The sequence below is a fragment of the Botryllus schlosseri genome, chromosome 16 (assembly GCF_051294905.1).
Source record: "Botryllus schlosseri isolate E-star chromosome 16, Bs_hap1, whole genome shotgun sequence".
NCBI classification, from domain to species: domain Eukaryota; kingdom Metazoa; phylum Chordata; class Ascidiacea; order Stolidobranchia; family Styelidae; genus Botryllus; species Botryllus schlosseri.
The window spans coordinates 8,644,343-8,667,871 of record NC_137251.1 but is presented as its reverse complement, the minus strand read 5'-3'; the positions used below and the strand labels follow the sequence as shown (position 1 = coordinate 8,667,871).

The window sequence follows — 23,529 nt, the reverse complement described above, 5'->3', positions numbered from 1 at the left end:
AGACACATGCGCAATTACCGCTACCAGTTAACTGCTCTGGAATGTATGTATCGAAAATTATATTGTGTGTTGTTCACAAAACCTAATTTTTGACTCTGGATGACCAATCATTGCGTCACAAACGCATCCAGCACCACTAATTTGACGTGAAATAACGCTTTCGCGAAATTATGAGCGTTACTGGTATCGATTCACAAGTCGTTTTATGTTCCAGTTATAGGCGATTTTCTTGCGTACTGGTGTGGTTGTGTGTCTTGTGTAGTCAAACCAGCAGATAGCTGCTCTGTGACGACAAAAGTGATGGGTAGTGGGGAACACTCAAAACAGGACCGTAACTGCCGCACCCCAAACCCCCAATTAGGGAGGGGGCGAGCTCGAAGGGGCCCAAAATTATTTCGTGAACTAACATAAATTAAAGTATTTTTGTGTAATTTATGCCACTTTTTCGAAAAATTTTCGCGCCTGGTGCGCGATTTAATATTGCCAAATGTCTGATTATTGGGTACTCTTCCCCCACGAAACTACGTAGAATTTATAGAAATGGAGATTTCGGCGTCGGCCATTACTGCGCCACGACGCACCAATGCATATGAAGTTATAGGCCATGTAACATGCATCTCCGTGAAGTTTGTCAGAGCAATCAGCAGCGAGAAGACCTTGGCCGTGAAGGAATGCCCTTATGGTGACCCAAAACTTCGATATATATGTTTAATTGGTTGGCTTTAAATGGCTGGCGCCGAATGTTCCTGTCCTAGCGATCTCAACCCCACAGGACAAATGCCATCTCGCAGGGAAAAATAATTTGCCTGAAGCAATACCAATATGAAATCGTGCGTGCCTTTTAGTTTTGGCGATTCCATATCTTTTGACATAACAGATATAGGAGGTCACGAAATAGCATAATGTAACGAAGTCAATATCCCAACGGGTCCGCCCGAAGATGTTCAATTTTTCTTTAGGGGTCCTACCTTTTCCAACACACCTCCCTCAGCTCTACCGGTAAATCTGATTCGTGAGCAGAGGGGGGATGAAAAATTGATAGCTAAATATATGAAATTCCCGATCATATTGTCCGATTCAAACGCGAATTAGATAACTTTTTCGCGCTTCGCGCGTTTCGTCGTAGTAAGGCGACGCACTAAACAGTAGATCCAATGTAGCTGATAAGTTGTAGGGAAAAGTGTACAGGCTCAGCGGGGCTGAGGAGGTTCTGGGGGCCCAAGACCAACGTTTTTCTGGCGGGGCTGACAAAGAGTTGTTACGGTCCTGGTGGGGAATGAAGGCTCGAAATGAATCTGAAGTGGGGAATGAAGACAAAAAGGTTGGGAACCACTGGTATAGAGTCTGTATCAGTGCTTATCAATCTGGTGTATCTCGCAACCGAAAGTGTACTATACTTTTTAACGAGTTTACCGATGGGGTGTGACAATAAAGGTGTCCTTCCTCTGCTTCAAAAACGCTTGAAACATCTCAGACGCAATGACAAAATCTTACACTGTTTAATTACAGATAACTAGCCTCCGTAGGTTAGTTATCCCTAATTTAATTCCCAAAAGGCATTGTGCGCCAAGACAACAAACCTGAAGTGTTTTGGCCACAATGATGAAAACTGTTAATATGATTTTGTCTCACAAACTGAATCACCTACATTGTTACGCCAAATATTACTAAAAGCATAGAATCAATATGGCGATGTAATGTATATCTGCCATGTTCGCGCATTAAGTCGAGCAGCTATGCTTGCACGAGTCTATGAACTGAGAAATGAAATAGCAACTTTACTCGAAAATACAAATATCGCCGACTCATAATCTTATAATTGAAAATGGGTACCTAGTCTTGCTCTCCTGGTACATTTAACGTCACATCTGAACAAATTGAATTTGCAACTCCGGGGAAAAAAAACTGAATACATGAGATGTTGAGGCACATTCGAAACAAATCTGCGTCTCGGGGAATTTCAACAGATACAAAGAAAAATACGCTCACTTTCCTATACTGGAGGAGAGAAAACCTAGTACCAACGCTATATTTGTAACTGTGATACGAAATTTAATTACTGAATATTCACCCGCTTTACCGACATTCCTTCTATACAAAATAAATTCTGAATATTCAGTACTTCATACGTGGACGCCAATAGCAATGCCTGAAAATTTCAAATGGGCATTTTTGAAATGCAATGCAGTGGGATTGAATGACAAATTTCATACAAAGAGCATATCGCTGCATGACTTTGATAAAGAGTACGTTCTTGAAATTTATCTTTATCCCAGCTTGTCCATGTCCAACAATGCAAAAGACATTGCATCGATTTTTGGTAGCATGTACGCATGTGAGCAAGAGTTTTGAACAATAAAATTCACGAAGAGCAAGTTAAGATCACGTATTTCGGACGCCCATTTAGAATATGGTCTGATTCTTTCTTCATCTGACTTGTTATCAGAAGCTGAAAACCTTTCACAAAGCAAGCTGCGTCAATTGTCACATTTATTCTGCGTTGTTGAAGTGTAAATACGTGTGTTTTGTGATTGGTATGATTGAGATTGCAGCAATGTAGGATAATATACCGAAGTAAGCGTAAAATATAGTATTAAGAAAAATTCCGGCCCGCCAAAAAGTTGCACACACGAAATTTGGCCCGTGACTAGCAAAAGGTTGCCGACTCCTGGTCTAGGCGTAACGGGTTTCGATTTATCGAAGGGCGAGCACAAACTTAACAAATTGCGCGGCTGTCGACCATGTAAAATCTCGGCAGGCGTTTTCCAGTCTATGCCCGGGTGCGGTGCACATCGGTATGTAGCGAGAAGTGTTTGGAGCGCAAAGTTGAGATCTTTTCCCCCGTCGCAATTTTTTATCAATCCAGCTTTCAGAGTCTGGACGAAACGCTCCGCTTCCCCGTTCGAGGCAGGGTGAAAAGATGCTGATACGATATGGCTGATTGCCAAATTCGAACAAAACGTATCGAATTCATTCGATGTGAATTGCGGCCCGCCATCCGTGACAATTGTCACGGGCAAGCCTTCGATAGAGAAGACTTCCCTCAAAGCGTTGACCACACACAAGGTTGTGGTAGAACCGACATTCATTACTTTAACGAAAGGATATTTCGAATGCGCATCGACGATGACAAGAAACATTTTATTGTTTATTGGACCTGCGAAATCCAAGTGAATTCGTTCAAAGCTTTCAGACGTTTTAGGCCATTCGCGATACTGACGATCAGGCGCTTTCATTACCTTACGGCAAGCGTCGCAACTCTTAACGAGTGACTGCGGAATTACTACGCGCTGAAAACCATCAATATTGAGCATGACTATGTCTTCGTGCAAAGAAAGCGAATGTTTGCGAGTCGAAAACCAAGAAAAATCATCAATGTGCGTCTTTGGATTCCAATTACCTCGAGTCACAGATAATTTTACTAGTTTCATGGTTTTGTCCTTCAGCGTCGCGTCGCGAATTTCATTGCGAGTTAACGGTAAGCCATCGAATGCCATATTAATAGCGTGAACGACCTCCGCGTTTTCACGAATTTCCAGTTCGTCAAACTCAGGGTCTGGACCTTTTGGTAGGCGAGATAAACCGTCGGCGTTTCCGTGCTGATTAGTCGGTTTATAGCGAATATCGTATTGGTAAGCCATGAGCGTTAGTGCCCATCGCTGTAAGCGTTGCGCTGTAATCACGGGAATTTTCTTGTCCGGCGAGAAAATAGCTAAAAGCTGTTTGTGGTCCGTTACCAGCGTAAATTTTCTGCCATACAAGAATTGACGAAATTTAGTGACTCCGTAAATGATTGACAGAGCTTCCTTCTCTATTTGAGAGTAGGATTTTTGCGAATCGGAAAGCATTTTCGATGCGTGCGCGATCGGTCTCTCTTCGCCATCGTGCTCGATTGAGAGTACAGCGCCGATTCCGAATTGAGAAGCATCCGTTGACAAAATGAGCTGCTTGTTTATATCATAATTAGGGCTGGGCAAAATCGAGTATCTGGGTGATTCGATTCTGAATCACGCAATATGCTTCGAGTCGAGTCGAGTAATCGAGTATCACTCATTATGACGTCATAGCAGAACGTAATACGTGAAAATTTATATATATGTACCTTTTATGCGACCACAAAGAATACAATGCATGTTATCCATCACATTAAAGATACTTTGGTATTTGCACTTGGTGACATGTTGTGGGTTGATCATGACTTCGGAAATGTGCTAGTTCTAGTAACGTTCGTAGCTTTGTACTATATGTTTCGTATGCTACGATACGCCCACTCAAGGTTTCAAGGCTTCACCAGTGAAAATTACTGTCGAAAATATAATTTCCCGTGATAAATTATCTGTCAGTGGCGAGAAGCGTATAATTTCAGTACTCGAAAAAATGGTATTTTACAACTCGACTCGAATCATTACAATTAATACTCGATTCAGATTCGAGTACTCGAATCATTTTGCCCAGCCCTAATCATAATGAGCTAACTGCGTAGCGTCGATTACGTCGTTTTTGAGAATGCGAAAAGCTGCGTCACAGTCCGTATTCCAAATGAATTCCGCGTCTTTTTGCAGAAGACGGTACAAGGCAGCGGCTTTATTCGTGAAATTAGGAATAAACGCGCGATAATAATTGACTTTGGCCAGGAATGCCTGTAGCTGGCGAACATCCTGAGGTTTAGGCAACTGTTTGATTGCTTCAACGGATTTGTGAGACGGGCGTTTGCCGTCCTTGCCGATTATGTGACCAAGATACTCGATACTACTTTTGAAAAATTCACATTTAGCGAAGTTGGCGGTGAAACCGTATTCGGTGAGGCACTCAAAGAGTAGCGATAACTTGCGAAAATGATCGCGCTCATCAATGCCAGTAACGATTATATGTCATCGATAAAATAGCTGGTTCGTGGCACAGAACTTGAATATAGCTTTCAATACAACATCCATTGTAGCAGTATATTTATTAAACTCGAAGACTTTTCGGGTGCCTCTTTTCAAGAGTTATCGGCACACTGAAGGGATTTAAACAGATTTAAAAGCAAAACCAAAAAGGCAAAGTATGACGCAACAATCAAAATCACAGACCATAAAATTCGCATTGTATCAATGGCAACAATAACAAACTACGAAGTATACGGACGGTTGCCAGTAAATTCGGCACTCGGTAAATTCGGCCAGTGAATTCGGCCCTCGGTCACTTCGGCCTTCGCTAAATTCAGCGTTCGGTAAATTCGGCCCCCGGTAAATTCGGCCAGGGTAACAATAACAGTTACAATAACATTACCTAACCTTAACCCTAACCTAACCCTAACCCTAACCTAACCCTAATCCTAACCTAATCATAATCCTAACCTAACCCTAATCCTAACCCTAAGCTAACCCTAATCCTAACCCTAACCTAACCCTAATCATAACCCTAACCTAACCCTAATCCTAACCCTAAGCTAACCCTAATCCTAATCCTAACCTAACCCTAATCCTAACCCTAAGCTCCTAATCACTTGATAATAATATAATTATGTATTATAATTCACATTAATAGTTAGTTGGTAATACAATTTTACACAAAATTCTCCGAGGGCCGAATTTACCGATTGAATTCGGTGGTCAGTAAATTCTGCCCCGTAAATATCCGCGTTATCTCCCGTGACTGTACGATATACGCATACCCTGACCTTCAAATCACCCGATAATAAAATAATTATGTAATTCATTCACATTAATAGTTGTAGTAGTAATAGTAATAGTAAATTCGGCCATCGGTAAATTCGGCCCCGTGAATATCCGCGCTATCTCCCACGATTATGCGATCTACGCATACCCTGACATCCATATCACATAATAATAGTATAATTATGTAATTAATTCATGTTAACGGTTGGAAATACATTTTAATACAGGGGTCTCCAACACGCGGCCCGCGACCTGATTTGAAAAAAATTCAGAAAAACGCTTAGTAAATCATGTTGAAACGCTAAAATTGATTTCAGTTGAAACATAATGTTGTTGTTTTTCAAAGTGAGCCGTTCTATGTGCCCACTATCACTATTACTCACTAGTTGATACGGCTTCGGCATGGTAATATCATTCCATGGATGAAGAATTTGCTGGTACGAATGGGCATATTGCCTTGACGTGCAATGGCCCACCACTGCCAAGACCGAGACGCCTGCAAAACGACTTCGGGCGCTCCAAAAGACCATGCTTTACGAGGAGATAGTTGTCTAGCAAGTAGGCCTACCGTGTATAGCTAACCCCAATATTGATTCTTCAATCCATGGGTGGCCAATCTGCAGCAGTAGAAGGAAAATTATGCGGCTGTCGACACTTGTAATAACAACCCTAAGTTTTCGCAGATATCCCCTGCATCAGCTGTATCTGGGAATCTGATCACATTGGCCGAGAAAGGATAAATATTTTATAGTAATATGTGAAACTATACTAATATTTATTGACGAAATTCACTCATGAACATGAAAAATTTTTCGCGCTTCGCGCGACTACAGATTGGTTCTCTGTGGCTCTTTACAACATAACTACTAACGATTTGGTGCGCATAGTAAGCCGATATGTGCATATAGATTAGTTCGGAGTGTACCGGCAATGGACATGGACATGATAACGTGGGTATTTGGCCCCAGCTAGTTTATCACGACTAACCACCGGTATGCGGCCGCAGGCTACATGAGTACGCGAAATGCGGCCGTGAATTACAAAAATGTTGGCCACCCCTGTTTTAGCGGCTAAAGAGTGTTGTCATTGTCAGGTATCGTGTACAGCTCATAGTCCGAAATATAATGACATTGATGATCATGATACTTTTTGTTGTATTTGTGTTTGTTCAATAAAATATTAGTTCTTTTGTGGTGACTATAACCGTCGCCTATGTTAGAAAGCACAGCGTTGTAATAACGTAGAGTTATCAGACGTGGTTGTTGAACTGCGTTGCCTACTTTTATATCGATATTGATGTCATGCGGCCCGCGGCCTCCAGGAATTTGGAAAAGTGGCCCGCGACCTATTTTGAGTTGGCGACCCCTGTTTTAATACAATATTCTCGGAGGGCCGAATTTACCGAGGTCATGGGCCGAATTCACTGGCCGAATTTACCGAGGGCCGAATTTACTGGCAACCATACGGACATACGGTACTATAGTAGCAGCACAATTTGTAAATAAACAATTACACGCACGGAACAACACGGACTAATGAGAAATTTGTAGGTTATAGAGGAAATCTTTCTGTCTGCATAAAATAGGTTTGCTCAACTGAATAATAGTAGACTCCAACACTCAACAACACTCAACAACAATCGGTCAGCATCTGAGCGAAAACCTTGCCAGTGCACACGCACAGCACTATGATGACAATATGTTCACTGTCATTGCGCGTGGTAGGTCTGTGTTTTATTTAAAAGTGTTGGAGTCTACTATTATTCAGTTGAGCAAACCTATTTTATGCAGACAGAAAGATTTCCTCTATAACCTACAAATTTCTCATTAGTGCGTGTTGTTCCGTGCGTGTAATTGTTTATTTACAAATTGTGCTGCTACTATAGTACCGTATGTCCGTATACTTCGTAGTTTGTTATTGTTGCCATTGATACAATGCGAATTTAATGGTCTGTGATTTTGATTGTTGCGTCATACTTTGCCTTTTTGGTTTTGCTTTTAAATCTGTTTAAATCCCTTCAGTGTGCCGATAACTCTTGAAAAGAGGCACCCGAAAAGTCTTTGAGTTTAATAAATATACTGCTACAATGGATGTTGTATTGAAAGCTATATTCATCGATAAAACTAGCAACACCGGGTAAGCCGGCGATCATGGCATCAATAGACACTTACGTGACCTTTGACACGAACCAATGGGGTTGCAGCAGGATGTAAACAAACATCAAGGCCGGGCAAGCTTACAATGAGCTCTTATGGAAAAGGGTTGAAAAGTGAAGGTTTTTAGCAAAATTACATTGAATTGGGGATGACTGGCCCTGATGAATAGTAATAGCGTAGAGCTAGTATGTGATTGCAGCGTTTTATTCTATAATGAACATGGATGGTGGCAAATACGCATCAGCATGGTGTGTCCAAATGCATGGAGTTATGACAACTTTTCGGATTAAGCAACGGTTGTTGTATACTATACTATAGGATTGAGGTAATGCATATTTTGACGATTTCATAGGCTCAGGTCACGAGAAAAATTTTCAAGCATATCTCATGTTCAGAAATATATGCAAGAAAAATATAGCTCCTGCCACACATTACAATTTTGGTGTATATTGATTAAAAGCTATGGAGATTCTATCGGGTGTTTGGAGTTCAGTGGAACAGTATTTTCTTCTACCACCGCGGAGAAAGCTACGAAGTATTTCATGGGGCGCTACGTACAGGACTTCGGGATAAAGATTGAGGAGACAATCCACTCTTATTGTGGAAGCAATATTCTAGTGAACAGTAAATGTTATCGCAACTTGCATAAGAGTAAGATACCACACCCAATGGAAATATTTCAGAAAATCTATTATTGATTCACCTTGCACTTGTAAGTCAGGGTAAGTAAGGAAAGAGACATTTCTTCAGAGACTCATGCAATAGATATTGTGATGTGACCATGATTTATTTTCCGACTAGGTTCTGATAGATGCTCTCATGCATATGCATGGATCAAGACAATCTAACACCTGAAGCTCTCAAGCTACAAGTGCTGAAAGAAATACTTTGTGATTTGCATCAGCATCAGTGAGCTCGATCGTGATTGCCAAGCCATCTCTCGGCCGTACTCGCAACCCATCAACTCCTGCCTCAAGGTAGATTTTGGTGTCTTTGGTTTTGTAACATTTCACCAAACACAAATAATCCTACAACATCTGCATTTTCTGCCATGATAGCATCTCTTGGTGCACCATAGGTCCATGTGAATAGTTCTCGCACAAAAATTAGTGCACCACAATCGATCAACCCATTCCAAGTTGTATGTGATTTACGGACAGAATGATGTTGTGAATATAATCACAATGGGCCCGGCGGTGGTTTTTCTTAAAGGGGCACTGCACTCTAAAAATGATGTTGTCTCTAATTAAAGGGTAGAACGAGAAAAAAATTGGGCCACAGCCTTTTTCTTCAGAATGGCACCATAATGGAGCTGCAATTTATTGAAATTGCCACAGGGGTTTCACGCTCCAGCAGTCACGCAGAGATCGATTTTAATATAGTTGTCAGCAGAGGTGGCCACAGTCCGGTTCAGGAGCCGGAGCCGGAGCAGGATTTTGATGAATTTTACTATGGCCGGATCGGAGCCGGATTCTGAAACTGCCATATGGGCCGGATTTAAACAGGATTTGATATTCATAAAAAAAATTGGGTGATAAAGGTTCAAGATATCTTATATTCAATGAAAAAAGCTGCTGCTATATTATTTCCGTAGTTAAATGCATTCATTGCGATGGATCAAGCCCAGGCTGGTTCCGACAATAAATGACAACGTTGAAACCGCTGCTACCGGTCACGTCGTTGAAATGCGTATGCAACATAAGTAAAGTTTCTGCAATGATGAGATTACTGCTGGATGAGATGAGGACGAAGGCAGGCTCCAGCAAGCGAGCTGTAGAAGTGTTTGTTTTCGAATTCAGTTGTTCATTAGATATTGATTCTTATACTTCCTGTTCATCAGCCATTAGGGTACTTGATACCAGTTGTCAGGATGACAGAAAACCGAGGTATCGGTGTTGTTGCAGAATGCAGAGGTAACTCATGGTGGTTCTGATTTCTGAGGCCCTGTGGATATACGCAGTTCACGCAGTTCACGCAGCTCACGCAGTTCACGCAGATCACGCAGGTTACGCAGATCACGCAGGTATCACGTAGGTATCACTCTCCCACGTTGTTCTGGTGCTCAGGTATCAAGTCTGGAGTGTTGTGGAGATGTGTTCAAGTTTGTTTAGTAATCAGGTACCTCGGAGGTAAACCTCCAGCACTTAGGAATCGAACTCTGAAGTCGACCTCGGACGGACTCGAACCCGTGTGTTCACGCTAGTTATCATGTCTTGTGTTTATTTGTCGCCGATTTTTAAATTCGTTGAATTTGCATTTTGCCGGATGGTTTGAAGCGGTTGAAGGAGACACTTTGCTCGCGTGAGCTGACGACCTGGACTAGCATCGAACAGGCGGCCTTGGAAGCAAAATCTATACTGCTACCGGTAGTGGTTACTTCCAACATTTGGAATGCAGATCCCAAGCGGCGAAAGTTCATATGTGATCCTTGATGAAGGAGCGAATGTGAAGAACGGGATTTCGTATCTCAATTCCCAAATACATCAAGTTGAACGCTTGTCCATTAATTAAAGAAATAACACCTCAATGTCGTCATAGTCAATTCATGGTCTACTTTCGACGTACGTCACAAAGATGCGAATTTTCGGACAGATAATATGGAGTTTGCGCAGCTGTTCTCAGATTAGTTGATATCATTATTGATGCAGTGGAATAATTGGCTACTATATAATTTATTTGCTGTTCACCAATATAATTGGCAACCTTCGTTGCGAGTTACTTTCAAAGAGTAAGCTAAAACTCGTTTCAGACAGATAATAAATGCGTGTGAACTGCGTGAACTGCGTGAACTGCGTATATCCACAGGGCCGATAATAAATGCGTGTGAACTGCGTGAACTGCGTATATCCACAGGGCCGATTTCTGATGTCATTTGGAATGATTTTGTGGTGTGGTAATGTATGAATACATGCTGGCATGGTCAATTGGTCATGTTTATGATTTCGGAAACACACTAGAACTGAAGTACTACCGGTACTCTCTGATTGATTGTGCACACCATCATGCTGATTATATAATATTATATATATTTCCTATTCATTGCTGCTCTATCAACTCAAGTGATCATTTTGATTGATTCATCCAATTTGTTTGATACGTGTCTGTTCTGTGAAAATTTAGTTCCATTCTTCAGTAGTACCATAGGCCTAGTTGTCTTGGCCAAGTCACAATGCACAATATCTGATTTTGTTGTTGGCATCATGGCATGCCTGGGTTACTATGTTTAACCTCTCCGTAAAGCAACTAATATTGCTTTCTCTGTTCTCACGGTCTTTTTAGCTCATTTCCCCTGCCTAGTTACTACTACTCGCATTTATATTCAAGATATATACCGTACCTAACCTAACATTGATTTGAAATGTGATATAAATAAACCCTTGTAAGGCATTACTTGATACTTATTTGTTGATTATAATGTTCATATCTGTTTTGCAGGCTATATTTAATGTGAAATAGCACTAAAACAATAGCAGGATTTTTTCGGATCCTAATTTTGGTGCTCAACTGTCGGACTCCGAAATCCTATTTGACTGTCGGATCAGGACGGATACGGATTCCCAAAATCTGGAATCCGCCCATCTCTGGTTGTCAGCCGATGTTATGAAGGAACTATGCCGTAGGCTACACACCAAGGTGGTTAAGATACCGCGTTCAACGGAAAGTGTCCAGTCAGGAGTCAAAATCGGGTCTAGTGTATTCTATTTCTTTAGGACAGACATATTTCCTTCATAACAACCAGAGATGAGCGGATTTGAAATTTCTATGTCCTAATCCAATCCAAATCTGAACCTTCAAATCCAAATCCACATCCTAATCCATAACTTTTTCATATTCAAGTCCATGTCCAATCCTAATCCGATTCCAACTGGAAATTCAGAAAAAATACTAATTTATGCAATGAAGGGATTCGAAAATTTTCTTTCACAACCAACGATTCACTTGATTCAAGATCATAAGTACATTAATAACTGATCTGAATAAAGTTTGTCACCATTCGCCACACGACATTTCAATCTCCCAGAAAATCGGTCAATCCAATCCAAATCCTAATCCGTTCCGAAAAAAATGTCTAATCCAAATCCGTCAAAATTTCACAAATCCTGTTTTTTCAAAACCTAATCCTAATCCATGCTCATCTCTGATAACAACTATATAAATTTCGATCTCTGCGTGACTGCTGGAGCGTGAAACCGCTGTGGAAATTTCAATGAACTGCAGGTCCATTATGGTGGCGTTCTGAAGAAAACGGCTGCGGTCAAAATTTTTTTTTTCGTTTTGCCCTTCAATCTAAGATCACATCATTTTTAGAGTGCAGTGCCCCTCTAATCAGTTCAGTACAGTCCATAATCATTTAAGATTTGAGAATTCACGAATGAATGCAAATGGTGCATTTTTAAGAACCACTTCTCTACATAGCCAAATCGAAATTTAATGAAGCCGTTATACATACGGTTCGCCCAATGGATTAATACTATGCTTACTACAATAATAGAAATATGACTTCAGTAGGATAAGTCGGGCAATTCAGAAAGAATTTAATGTAGTCCAGTATAAAATTTCATCAGCTTCTCCACATCTTTTGACACTATGGTGCCTTGAAAGCTTAACTTCACTAGCAATAATTGTCCGTCAATTTGTAATTTTCCTGGACAAGTTTCCTGTTTTGTGCTTCCATACTTCTTCTGGAAATTTGATTTTCTTGCGTTTTATCCATCAACTGCCTCTTTCTGCAGCTTCATAAAAGATATCCATCAAGCCTGCACAAAATATCAAATATCTTTATTTACTGCTGTGCAGGCACCTATCAACGCGTACTCATGCGACTAATGTGATCAACTATCCATCTCATTATTGAATATATTGCTTTCAAGAATTTCAATCCATTACACACCATCAAGCAACAAACACTGGAGCGGAATAATATGAGACACACACCAAGTCGATTGTCGCATCAACAACGAAAGCGGTGTGACTGCATTTCAGTTTGGACACATTTTGAAACGCAAAATTGTTCTAAATTTATGTGACGATTCAACATTTTTGGTACAATAATACATGCGTCATTTTATTAATAAAATGAGAATTCAGATGACTATAAGGAAGTTCACATGCCTTTATCCCGATCTTACATTCTTCCGTGCATGTTATCGGCTCTGGAGAAGGTAGAAGCGTACACCAGGAACGGGCTGGGTAGCTGGGTAGGCTATTAGCACAGTGTTTATCCGGCATTTATCCTGATTGATTCAATACATGATCTAGAGAGCAAACAATGACGATTTCAGCTGGGAACGGATCATGTTGCCTAACATAAGTTATATTTATATGTTGATTATAGAATATGCAGACAAGTGTCCAGTGTAACAGTAATTTGCTAGATAATGATACAAACTATACCACTATACCATGTACGATTCAATAAATAGAACGCATACAACACCGGGCACACATAATGAATACCCCACCTATCCTGTCTCAAGATTCCTCTAGCTATTTGGTACGAAAATCCTATAGTACTGTATACGACTAAGGATAATATAGCAATAGTTGCTTCATCCGAAAAGTTGTCAGAAATCCATTCATTTGTACACTCCATGCTGATGCGTGCTTGCCACCATTCATGTTTATTCTAAGTTAGAATACTGCAAATACGTACTAGCTCTATGTTATTACCATCATTCACCAAAGCCAACTATCCCCAATTCAATGTCAATTTGCTAAAAATTTTCATTTATCAGCCCTTTTCAATAAGAGCTCACAGTAAGTTTGCCCGGGCTTGATGTTTGTTTACATCCTGCTGCAGCCTGATTGGTTCGTGTCAAAGGCCACGTAAGTGTCTATACAGCGTTGAAAATTTGCGGGACTAGATGCGACTCCGAAACACATGCGTCGATAACGGAATAGACCGAATTGCGTGTTGATGACACACAAATTCTTCGCATCATCATCAATTCTAGCTGAAAATAAGCATCGGCAAGATCAATTTTCGTGAAAATACAACCACCCTGTAACTTGTGAAGGATTTCATCCAAGGAGGGCAGGGGGTGTTGATCTATCTGAATTTGTTGATTCAATGCTTTGAAGTCACCACAAATGCGTACTGATCCATTTGATTTAGTGACGGCAACAATTGGTGCTGCCCAATCACTGTAATTGATTGGTTCGAGGATACCTTGATTGACTAATCTATTCAATTCGGTTTGAATAGCGATTTGCCTTGCGAAAGGCAAAGGACGTGGCTTGTATCAGTTGTATCATTGGTTTATTAGCAATTTTATCAGTTCAATACACCACAAATTTGCGATACAATGAAAAGACAGGAAGATGTCGAAGCGACAAGGAGTAGTCTATGGAATCTGACACCCACCTTGGCCTAGGCGATGTAAAGAGGAGGCATGCACACTGAATGAAAGTAAAGAAGATAGTATAGAAGAAGAATGCGACAAGAAATAGGGCGGCATGTCATGGGAAGCGAGATCGATAGGTCAGTCGTGGTCCGGTAATCTTGAGGATGGACTGTATTTATTTAGTAGTAATTGCTTGTATTTCGACTTGAATGTGGACATGCTCGTCGACTGTCGGATGGCCGGCGGGATACTGTTCCACAAATCAGGTCCGGCATATTTGATGGAGCGATGATCTTTTCGGTCGATCATATGATATTTGGACGACGTGGACGCGCGTGTGTTGTAGCCTACTTGTGCGCTTTTGATTCAGAGGTAAAGAAGTCATTGAAATATTCGGGGCAACGACCGCAGTGAAACTGATACATAAACTTGGGGATTTCTAGTTTCCGCATAGGCCTATCTTCTGTGTTTAGGACGCCGAATCTCTTCAGCAGCGACTTATTGGATGGGCAGCCAGGCCCCTTTGGGGCCCTAGCTATGATTCGGAGCACTTTATGCTGTAGTTTCTGCAGTGGCTTGAGTGCAGTTTTACTGGCAGCCCCCCAACAGAGGATGCCATAATGTAACTTCGATTGGATTAAGGATTTAAAGAGTATCAGAAGAACCCATGCTGGCATGAAGCGCCCAAGGCTGTAGAACAGGCCGCATTTCGGTGATAATTTAGTTTCTAGGGACTGAATATGACTCTTCCAGGACATGTTCGAGTCCAGTAAAACTCCGAGATATTTGGCATTATCTGTGTTGGAAACGGGCTGACCAGCGATATTAACGGCTTGTTAAATACGGGCTTGGCATTAGGTTTCAAGTGAATTGTCACCTTTGTCTTGGTGCATCGTCCTAATACATTAGAGAAAACGGAGGGAAATTTGGACTGAAAAGATACCAATTTGTCGTTCGAATCAGAAATGTCGATAGTATTACACGATTGCGATTTGACCATCTGCGAGGAAATTGCATCCAAAGCAGACGTTCCCTTAGCGGTCATGGAGAAAGCATCGCTCCAATCGAGACCAAAAATGTTTTGCCCACGGTGTTCGTCGAGAACTACCAATTTTAAGCCAACTCGAACTTCGTGACACAGCTGCACGGTTACAGCATAGTGTCGACACAAGCAAATCTCACGGCTCAGTGAAATTGGTGCACGTGACACTTTCCATTTGGCTGAAGGCAATTTGACGGTAATTTTTGACCGACTTGCCGAGCATCAAATTTGATAAAACGGGTATCAATCGAAAGCTGCCGCTGTACTGATTACGAAAATATAAATTTTATTCCGCTCGCGGCCCTGGAACCCCCACAATCAGCCTCTAATTTTTCATTGTTATGGAGATTGGCATTGGGACGCAACAATGCTGTCTAGCGAAACGAGACAGGTGCTGAAGAAGAAGGGAGCCAGACAGCATTGTTGCGTCACTCGTTTCGCCAGACAGCATTGTTACGTCCCAATGCCAATCTCCATAACAATGAAAAATTAGAGGCTGATTGTGGGGGTTCCAGGGCCGCGAGCGGAATATAATTTAGATTTTCGTAATCAGTGCAGAGTCAGCTTTCGATTGATACCCATTCTACCAAATTTAATGCTCGGCAAGCCGGTCAAAAATGACCGTCCAATTGCCTGTAGCCAAATGGAAAGTGTGACGTGAACCAATTTCACTGAGCCGTGAGATTTGCTTGTGTCGACACCATATAGGACACTATGGTTACAGTGCAAATACCTTTCACTTTCAGTGGCTTGTCACCGTACGCTACGAAAGAGCAATGGTATGCTGAGAGTTTCGGAGAGCTCAAAGTTTTGTACCCAGTCAATCCCACCATGGCGGAGGGCGCACCAGTGTCCCACTGTGTCGGCAACGGAATGCCGTTGATGCTGGAGTTGATCCAGAGCTGGTTTCCCACGCGTCGATATAGTTGATCGATGTCGAAGGAGAGGAGTGGCACTGAGCAGAAATTTACGGATGTGACCTGTTGTGTGACACTAGGTTTGGTAGACATGCACACAGGTTTGATATGACCTTTACGACCACATTTCTGACATACTGCATGTCGATATTGACAGTCTTTTCTCTGGGGATCGATGAAACAGCGGCTGCAGGATTTCAGTCTTTCCGGGAAGTTGCCTTGGATGGATTTGGAAGGTTTTTCCCCTTCTGATAACTTCCCGTCATCTTGTTGACGATAGAAGTGTCTTTACTGCTACTCTCGCCCTGGATAACTCTTATCAGTTTCCAGCGTTCTCACGTGTGTTGAGAACGTCGTCTAGGGATGGATTGGTTTGTGTTAGACAATACCGTCTCACATCTGCGTGCGGCGTTTCTTTAATGATGAGATCGCCCATTAGCTCATCAACGTAGCTCTGATCACAGCCTTCTCTTGAGCATGTGAAGTTGCAATCCTTGGAGATTCCGCGTAGAGTAGCGATCCAATCAGCATATGATTGTCCCGGCTGCATTTTGCAATTGTAAAATTCGTACCTGGCTGCTTGCACATGAATGGAGTCTTTGAAGTGTGTAGACAACTTATCAGTCAACGCGTCGAAGGTTTGTGCACTGACATCAGCAGCACCAAACCAATTACGTAGGAGCGAGTACGTTTCAGGTCCAACCCATGAGAGTAGACACGCTCTTTTCTTCTCCATATTGGAAATGCCGTAAATTGCAAGGTGGTGGTTGAATCGTTGCAGATATTGGTCCCATCTCTCCTTCGATTTTACAAACGAATCAAACTTGGGAGCGGTAGCTTCAGATGTTGACGCACCGGGACTCGACCTCTGTGTTAACTGCGCCATCTCTGTCATGACTTTTGCCATTGCTTCGTCATGCTTTGCTTGCTGCTCCGCTTGTTGCTTCAAATCTTCTCTGTGCTGTGCGTGTTGTTGCTCCAGCTGTGCTTTTTGGTTTGCCATTGTTTCATGTAGGCTCGCCATCATTGCCTGCTGCTTCTCGAGCAGCTTCAATATACCTGAATCCATGCTTTCTTCGTCGCAGAAATAACTATGAATCCTACTTCTGACACCAATTGTTATATTCTTGATCTTGGTTGAACAATAACTCAATACGACGTGGTTGCAATACGAAATCAGTATATATTAACAGCAGAATAACTTCAAGGCAGGCGACACGATCCAGAGTTCAGTTAAATGAAAAGACCACGAGACAACAGAACACAGGGTATAAATACAAGCACGACACACGAGGAAATAATGATTGGCTGTAATTACTAATCCTATAGAAAGAAAGTTATACGACACTAAAACGTAAATGCACGAACATAACAGAAGGTAAGGAGTAATAAGACAGCATCAGAAAACTTCCTCAGGATAAACGGTATCATACCTAGGGCTGGGCAAAATCGAGTACCTGAGTGATTCGATTCTGAATCACGTATCATGCTTCGAGTCGAGTCGAGTATTCGAGTATCACACATTATGACGTCATAACAGAATGTAATATGTCAAAGTTCAAATATGTACCTTTTATGCCACAGCAAAGAATATAATGCCTGTTATCCATCACATTAAAGATGCTTTGATATTTTTTCGACCATGCCGATTTCATTGCACTTCGGGACAAGGTTATGGTATGATTATGACTTCGAAAATGTGTTATATCACGTAAGCTTTGTAGGTTTGTATTATGTTTCGTATGCTTCAATGCAGTCAATCAGTGTTTTAAGCCTTCCACATTGGAAACTAGCATCAAAACTATAATTCTCGTAGATAAATTAACTTTCAGTAGCGAGGAGCTTGTAATTTCAGTACTCTAAAATATCGTCTTTTACTACTCGACTCGAATCATTAGAATTAATACTCGATTCAGATTCGAGTACTCGAATCATTGTGCCCAGCCCTAATCATACCCAAGTCAAATTGTTAATGCCATGGCGATCGCCTTATCCAAGTAATTGTGATAAAGGCACTCGGCGACCATATAAATTTCTAAACATAAATACGTTTATTTAGCTGGATACAACGAGTAAAGCAATCTACATCAGGAATATAACCTCAAATAAATACATACGATGACACATAGACAACCTTATTTTGAGACGGAGTTAAACCCGCTCAGAGGCCAAACGCCAGACGCCAAACGCCGAGCGGCGGCCGAATGTCTATACGGCGTTTGGCGTCTGGTTTTCTGAGACGCCGAGTATCTATACGGCGTTTGGCGTCTGTTATGTTGAGACGCCGAGTAGCTATACGGCGTTTGGCGTCTGGTTTTCTGAGACGCCGAGTATCTATACGGCGTTTGGCGTCTGTTATGTTGAGACGCCGAGTAGCTATACGGCGTTTGGCGTCTGCTATGTTCAGACGCCGAGTAGCTATACGGCGTTCGGCGTCTGGTATGTTGAGACGCCGAGTAGCTATACGGCGTTTGGCGTCTCGATAAACTGAGCAGAGGCTAAATCCTTTCATGGCGCGACTATTGAGTTCTCGCAACTATATGATACCGAAGATTGCATATTGTTACATTTTTTTCATAATAAGCGTTGGCAGAATCCCAAATGATTGTATGTTCACTGTTCAGATTCAAAAAAGACCTGCTTGATCACCTCCTGTCGTTATAGGCTACTACTAACTCGACTCACAATGTTTTTGCTGACCTGAGTTATTTTCTTAAAATGGATTTACTCATTCTATGGCTTATTCAAGAATAGTAGCCTATATCAGGACTGATGAAAGAAAAATAGGCCCTAAACCTGCTGTTTATCTGTTACAATAAACATGTTCAGAGCGGGAAAAAATGAACATATGAATTATCCGAGGCCTTCGATATGACCCCTGAGAGTTCCACGGAAGTGACCTAAAGCTGAACTGGATGGGGAAACATTAAACACCATGACTTGGACTCGACCCAGTGCTCTCGGAATTGACTCGAGTCAAATTGACTTGGTTACAACCCTGTCACCACGCCATATCATTGTTGGGATGACTCGAGTCATGACTTGACTCAAGTCACCTTTTTCGTATGACTTGACTTGACTCGAGTGAGTCAAAATGTGCAATGACTCGTGACTCGAAGGTAGTGACTTGAACCCAACCCTTTATTTGTACACTCGCAATGAATTTTCAGACCCCAAGTCTGTAGATACAGTATGTAATGAAACCACAATAAGAAATATGCAACGAATACCACAGCAAATATTATCAAGAAGCAAGCAACAAAACCACAGAAAAAGTCACAAAGAAATATGCAGCGGAACCACAGTAGAAGTCACAGAGAAATAAGCAATGGAACCACAGCAAACGTCATTGAGAAATCAGCAGTGGAACCACAGTAAAAGTGACCGAGATATAAGCAATGAAACCACAGTAAAAATCATTATGAAACAAGCAACGAAACCACAGTAAAAGTCATTAGTAAATACGCAACGAAACCACAGTAAAATGACCCCAATAAATATACAAACATCAGAATTTACATCTGGGTACATAGCATGCAATAAAAATCAGGATCAGGTATCTGCTGTCCCGGGCAACAGTGCTCGTGCGTCCATCGACCACAGCCGTCACACGCATCCTGGAAACAAGTTAGAATCAATATACCTGACAAATGTAATCTCGTAATTGCATAGGAAAGATGTGGTACCGATGGATCAGGGTTGTAATGACTCGAGTCATGACTCGACACGAGTCACGATTTTTTGATGACTCGACTTGACTCAAATCATTTTCTCAAAAATCGGACTCGAACCTCTGCTCGATGACTTGGACTCGGACTTGACTCGGTGGTAAATTGAAAATGACTCGACTTGACTCGAGTCAAAACTATAAAAGTGAGATTGACTTGTGACTTGGTTACAACCCTGCGATGGATCAGTAATTGCAAATGATGTCTGGCCCTCAAATCTTCAGCTGATAACATATCTTTTGCTGGCTCAACACTTTGATCCAAGCTCTACGTATCTTGGACATTTACATGAATATCTGCTTTTTTAAAAAATATTCATGACCGTTCAAAATTTGTTGCTCGAACGCATCATTGGTCCCCACTCAGTAGGTCCAAAGGCACACGAGTGACACAACCATGGGACCTGGGACCACCTTCAAGAATAAAATAGATTATTTGATTATATCAACTCAAATGTTGGGAGTAAAATGAAATTTCGATTTACGCCCAAAACAACAAAATTATTGGCACATACATATTACCCGTAAATCGACATTTTGACTTTCAATTACCTCGTTATAGCGATAAAGCACCACAGGAAACTATGATTTGCAGCCTCTATATGTGTAGGCATGTTTCTGTTGTTAAGTGATTAGTTGATTCAAACATTTTGCTTGATTTGGTTATGGTACCATAGGCCCCCCACCCTATAAATATTGTAATTGAATTGTCAATGTGTGTGAATAGTCAACTCGAGGATGGTATTGAATTATAAAAGATGTGGCATTATATACCCTGATACAAGCCCTACACTTCACATTAAAAATAATGGCTGGTTTGTTAGTGTGAAAGATTCTGCCAGCATGCATTTGTAGACAAATTCGCGTACAGTAATCATAGGATTATCTCAGATAATTTTTCAAGTATTTTCGGTCCCACTGTCTCATCGGTAGCACATCTCCCCTACCCATTTCATGTTTTTTTATTGGGTTTGGACCACTGCATTCAATGCAATAATCTCCCAATTCTTATTCATCTGCATGCAAAACATACTACGTATTTAAAATGGTTTTAATCCAACATTGACTAACATACCCGTTGCATCAAGCAAGATTTGACCAAACTGCTGGCGGTAGCTTTCGCAAGCTCGTCGAGAATGATCAAAATCCAGGTTTGCATCGGGTAGAGTTCGGCGGCCTATTATGTGAAAGTAGATTGCAAATCAATTTTCTCAAATCTCCATACGTGAACGCATCACAAACCTTCAAAGCAAGTACTCCACAATTTCATCCATCTTTTTGAACATCAATCCTGGTCTTTAACCTTGGACTTCTCACAACCGAAGATCATTTGGAGTATACTTGTGTTGTGTAGAATTTTGCATAGTAATATGGAAACGAAATTTTAGGTGTGTCTTGAACACGATCTCAGTGACGCGAACTGTTGATTTACCACAGCATACGTGAAGTGGAGATACAAAGGATTTTGCAGCTGTTTCAGTGTAGTCTAGAATCAATCACTAACCAACTATAGGCCTACCGTACTAGAAAACAATAAAATATCTTGTTACTACACGTCACATACTGTAATCTTCTTGCGGATGTCAAGTTCCCCTCAACAAATCATGCAGTACGGTATCTGTAGTAACGTGACTGACGATCTGTCTAATACGAAACGTGCATGTTCTCAAGCAGCCAGATCTTCAGTGTCGACCCAGCACCTAAGCACACGCGATGTCGTCACAGCATGTACGGTACAGTTTAGTGTACAGGTACACACGAACCAACCATCAAATCACTTGCCCACTGGCCAATGATATGACATGCTTTGCTTAGATTTAGCTGCAGAAAACTACTGCTATCATCGTAGCACGATTTTCATATAAACGGAAATAAAAAATGAGTCACCATGAACATGAAAATACAGAATGTGCTAAATCTACAATAGTAGGACTATTATAAGTAGTTTCTCGATTAAGATATAGCTTAATAAATTAGCACTGTCGTTTTAAGTCAACAGGAATCAAATACACATCGATAAAAAAGTCATGTATGAATTGCGCTGATGAGTAGCGCGTCTGCATATTTTTCCAATTTCAGATAAAATCATCCAGGAACGTTTTCCAAGGACCGCTCTGATTCTAATATACTCATCTAACTATATACTTTAAGATAAGGGTAAATTTGTACATTTTTAGGTACGACACGATGTCCAACTATCACTTTGAATTTGGCCTATCTATACGCGTAAATTGCCATTATCAGCCGCGCCTATGTACCATTTTCAAAGTTCATTTAGCAATACCCTGGACAGTTTCCCGAGGACCAATCTGGTTTTAATATACTCCAATGATCATCAACGTTGATATAAAAGTAAAATCAAACAATTCCAGGTCCGACACGATGTCCAACTATCACTTTGAATATGCCCTATCAATACGCGTAAATTGCGATTACCAGCCGCGCCTATGTGCCTTTTTCAAAGTTCATTTAGCAATACCCTGGACAGTTTCCCGAAGACCAATTTGGTTTTAATATACTCCAATGATCATAAACGTTGATATAAAAGTAAATTCAAACAATTTTAGGTCCGACACGATGTCCAACTATCACTTTGAATATGCCCTATCAATACGCGTAAATTGCGATTACCAGCCCCGCCTATGTACCTTTTTCAAAGTTCATTTAGCAATACCCTGGACAGTTTCCCGAGGACCAATCTGGTTTTAATATACTCCAATGATCATCAACGTTGATATAAAAGTAAAATCAAACAATTCCAGGTCCGACACGATGTCCATCTATCACTTTGAATATTCCCTATCAATACGCGTAAATTGCGATTACCAGCCGCGCCTATATGTGCCATTTTCAAAGTTCATTTAGCAATACCCTGGACGGTTTCCCGAGGACCAATCTGGTTTTAATATACTCCAATGATGATAAACGTTGATATAAAAGTAAATTCAAACAATTCCAGGTCCGACACGATGTCCAACTATCGTTTTGAATATGCCCTATCAATACGCGTAAATTGCGATTACCAGCCGCGCCTATGTGCCTTTTTCAAAGTTCATTTAGCAATACCCTGGACAGTTTCCCGAGGACCAATCTGGTTTTAATATACTCCAATGATCATCAACGTTGATACAAAAGTAAAATCAAACAATTCCAGGTCCGACACGATGTCCATCTATCACTTTGAATATTCCCTATCAATACGCGTAAATTGCGATTACCAGCCGCGCCTATGTGCCATTTTCAAAGTTCATTTAGCAATACCCTGGACGGTTTCCCGAGGACCAATCTGGTTTTAATATACTCCAATGATGATAAACGTTGATATAAAAGTAAATTCAAACAATTCCAGGTCCGACACGATGTCCAACTATCGTTTTGAATATGCCCTATCAATACGCGTAAATTGCGATTACCAGCCGCGCCTATGTGCCTTTTTCAAAGTTCATTTAGCAATACCCTGGACAGTTTCCCGAGGACCAATCTGGTTTTAATATACTCCAATGATCATCAACGTTGATACAAAAGTAAAATCAAACAATTCCAGGTCCGACACGATGTCCATCTATCACTTTGAATATTCCCTATCAATACGCGTAAATTGCGATTACCAGCCGCGCCTATGTGCCATTTTCAAAGTTCATTTAGCAATACCCTGGACAGTTTCCCGAGGACCAATTTGGTTT

General features: G+C 41.2%; 3 long non-coding RNA genes across 3 annotated transcripts in view; 2 read left to right on the top strand and 1 right to left on the bottom strand.

Annotated features, from left to right (window-relative positions):
- The window catches only part of LOC145459518 (uncharacterized), a 96,186-nt gene extending 85,595 nt beyond the window's left edge, over positions 1–10,591 (top strand). Inside the window, exon 2 of the long non-coding RNA XR_013921440.1 lies at positions 9,840–10,591. This is a non-coding gene — a long non-coding RNA (uncharacterized LOC145459518). The remainder of the gene's footprint in view (positions 1–9,839) is intronic.
- Positions 10,592–19,190: 8,599 nt separating this feature from the next.
- Positions 19,191–19,463, top strand: LOC145459111 (uncharacterized). Its single transcript, XR_013921279.1, has 2 exons — positions 19,191–19,296; positions 19,425–19,463. It is a non-coding gene; the product is annotated as an uncharacterized LOC145459111 (long non-coding RNA).
- LOC145459110 (uncharacterized) lies at positions 19,279–21,580 on the bottom strand. The gene is made up of 3 exons (XR_013921277.1): positions 21,089–21,580; positions 20,922–21,023; positions 19,279–19,736 (listed from the first exon to the last, which is right to left on the bottom strand). It is a non-coding gene; the product is annotated as an uncharacterized LOC145459110 (long non-coding RNA).
- Between the last annotated feature and the right edge of the window lie 1,949 nt (positions 21,581–23,529).